Below are 3616 nucleotides of genomic sequence, written 5' to 3'. Positions count from 1 at the left end.
GACGAGAGATTCTCTCGTACATATACCTCTCATTAAAGAGGTGTGCTAAACCTTGCAACCACACTCTGACACCTCTTTTCACCCTGCTACCCTGCACACGTTGCACACACACACACTGACATAGCTGTGCTTGAGTGATGATCACCTTTGTCAAAGAGTAGCGAGGTCCTTGCATTACAGTATAGGTAACGCAAAACCAGCTTCAATGCTCTTTGTGCATTAGGTACATTCTACAAGGTGTCTGGAACTCTATTGGAGGATGTACATGCATTCTCCACGAGACAATTCCATAATTTGGTGTTTTGTTTGATGGTAGAAAACACTGGTCTCAGGTGCCGCTCTCAGAATCTCCCATAAGTGTTGTCAAAGTTGCGGTGAGATCTATGACTGACACACACACACACACACACACACACACACACACACACACACACACACCACACACATACACACCCACACACACACACACGACACACACCACAACACACACCACACAACACACACACAACACACACACACCCACACACACCAGCACACACACACACACACCAAGCAACACACACACACACACACACACCCACACACACACACACACACACACACACACACACCCTTTAAACCCCTTATGCTCCTTTCAGACTCCTCTTTAAAAGTCACTGAGATCTCTTCTTCTAGCCATGGTAGCCAAAATAAATGGCAACTGGACATTTTTATACATGACCCTAAGCATGATTTGATGTTAATTGCTTAATTAACTCAGGAACCACATTTGTGTGGAAGCACCTGCTTTCAATATACTTTGTATCTCTCATATACTCAAGTGATTCCTTTATTTTGGTAGTTACCTGTATCTATGTATGTATGAATGAAGTTGTTTTTGTGTAATATTTCATGCATATTATATGTATAGGAAATGAGGAGGGGAGAGGTCCGAACTTATATTGATTATTAACAACCATGTTCTTTTAATCTAAATCTCTCTCTGCATTCCTCTGCCTTTTATCTCTCTCGGGAGAATAACACAATGATGACACAATTGCTGTTTCAACAATCAATATTTAACCTATGCTTTCATCAGCTTWGTATTTCTTATACTACTCAGATTAAGGTTCAGTATATGTTTGATTTATTTCTCTCATTAATAAGGCTGTTTGTACCCACAGCTGTGTTCCGGCGTGTTCGTGTGTGTGTGCACGTACAGTAAGTTCTACTCAGCTTGAGCCCACTGGGTGTGTAGAGCTGCTCCTGTAATCTACTGTAAGACACTGATATCTCTGAGAGGACTAGGAAGTGCTAGCTCAGCACTAACAAGCACAGCTAAGGCCACAGAGTACAGGAAGGAAGTCACGGAATGGATGCATACACGTACACACACACACACACACACACACACACAGAGAGAGAGAGACACAAAGACACACACGAACATGGATACACACACACACATTGTCCTGTAAAACAGGGATTTTGGTGGGAAGTCAGTGAATAGTTTTAGGTCACCAGTAGATTCTATTCAGGGTGCTGTGTCAGCAGAAACAGCTGTGCGTGCGTCTAGGGCTGTTGCGGTGACCGTATTACCGCCACACAGGCAGTCACGAGTCATGATTAGGGCTGTTGCGGTGACCGTATTACCGCCACACAGGCAGTCAGAGTCATGATTAGGGCTGTTGCGGTGACCGTATTACCGCAACACAGGCAGTCACGAGTCATGATTAGGGCTGTTGCGGTGACGTATTCCGCCACACAGGCAGTCACGAGTCATGATTAGGGCTGTTGCGGTGACTGTATTACCGCACACAGGCAGTCACGAGTCATGATTAGGGCTGTTGCGGTGACTGTATTACGCCACACAGGCAGTCACGAGTCATGATTAGGGCTGTTGCGGTGACCGTATTACCGCCACACAGGCAGTCACGAGTCATGATTAGGGCTGTTGCGGTGACTGTATTACCGCCACACAGGCAGTCACGAGTCATGATTAGGGCTGTTGCGGTGACCGTATTACCGCCACACAGGCAGTCACGAGTCATGATTAGGGCTGTTGCGGTGACTGTATTACCGCCACACAGGCAGTCACGAGTCATGATTAGGGCTGTTGCGGTGACCGTATTACCGCCACACAGGCAGTCACGAGGCCATGATTAGGGCTGTTGCGGTGAACGTATTACCTCCACACAGGCAGTCACGAGTCATGATTAGGGCTGTTGCGGTGACTGTATTACCGCCACACAGGCGGTCACGAGTCATGATTAGGGCTGTTGCGGTGACCGTATTACCGCCACACAGGCGGTCATGAGTCATGATTAGGGCTGTTGCGGTGACCGTATTACCGCCACAACAGGCGGTCACGAGTCATGATTAGGGATGTTGCAGTGACCGTATTACCGCCACACAGGCGGTCACGAGTCATGATTAGGGCTGTTGCGGTGACTGTATTACCGCCACACAGGCGGTCACGAGTCATGATTAGGGCTTGTTGCGGTGACCGTATTTCCGCCACACAGGCAGTCACGAGTAATGATGGCAGTCAAATTCTACGTTACCGTTTAGTTACGGTAATGAAGCTTTTCCAAGCTCTGATGCTGCTGATGGTCATTAGCTGCTACAAAACTCACTAACTGCCTGGTACTCAGCACTCTATTGTCCCTCTAATCACTCTGACATCAATGCAAATGTAATCGAAATCGAATTAAACACTTCATTAGAGCCCATGAGCTCATGTTGCACACATTTCTATAGGCTATTCAATTGTGTGAGAAAACCAGCATAATGGCCTCTATTAAAAATAGGAGGATCCCATTAGCTTTCTATAGGCTAAGCTTACTATATTTATTTCTCACTTTTCTAATATTTAGACATTGCTTATATTACAACAGGAGTATAGCCTACCTGGCTGGCATGAAAATGAACTACGGGGAGCGTCCTCCGTTTGCTATTTAAGTGCATAGATCACATGTATTTCTTCCCTGCCCTGTTTCGAGACAGGTGCATGATAATGGGCCATCCTAAATCATAACTAATTTCACACATATACACTGCTCAAAAAAATAAAGGGAACACTTAAACAACACAATGTAACTCCAAGTCAATCACACTTCTGTGAAATCAAACTGTCCACTTAGGAAGCAACACTGATTGACAATAAATTTCACATGCTGTTGGGCAAATGGAATAGACAAAAGGTGGAAATTATAGGCAATTAGCAAGACACCCCCAATAAAGGAGTGGTTCTGCAGTTGGTGACCACAGACCACTTCTCAGTTCCTATGCTTCCTGGCTGATGTTTTGGCACTTTTGAATGCTGGCGGTGCTTTCACTCTAGTGGTAGCATGAGACGGAGTCTACAACCAATACAAGTGGCTCAGGTAGTGCAGCTCATCCAGGATGGCACATCAATGCGAGCTGTGGCAAGAAGGTTTGCTGTGTCTGTCAGCGTAGTGTCCAGAACATGGAGGCGCTACCAGGAGACAGGACAGTACATCAGGAGATGTGGAGGAGGCCGTAGGAGGGCAACAACCCAGCAGCAGGACCGCTACCTCCGCCTTTGTGCAAGGAGGAGCACTGCCAGAGCCCTGCAAAATGACCTCCAGCAGGCCACAAATGGCCAAATAACTTC

At 46.4% G+C, this 3616-nt stretch overlaps 1 protein-coding gene across 1 annotated transcript in view; it reads left to right on the top strand.

Moving 5' to 3' along the window:
* The window catches only part of wwox (WW domain containing oxidoreductase), a 242855-nt gene that overhangs the window by 161050 nt on the left and 78189 nt on the right, over positions 1–3616 (top strand).

The sequence above is a fragment of the Salvelinus sp. IW2-2015 genome, linkage group LG26 (assembly GCF_002910315.2).
Source record: "Salvelinus sp. IW2-2015 linkage group LG26, ASM291031v2, whole genome shotgun sequence".
NCBI classification, from domain to species: Eukaryota; Metazoa; Chordata; class Actinopteri; order Salmoniformes; family Salmonidae; genus Salvelinus; species Salvelinus sp. IW2-2015.
Note: the sequence above shows the minus strand (reverse complement) of the source record. Positions and strands in the feature narration are given on the sequence as shown.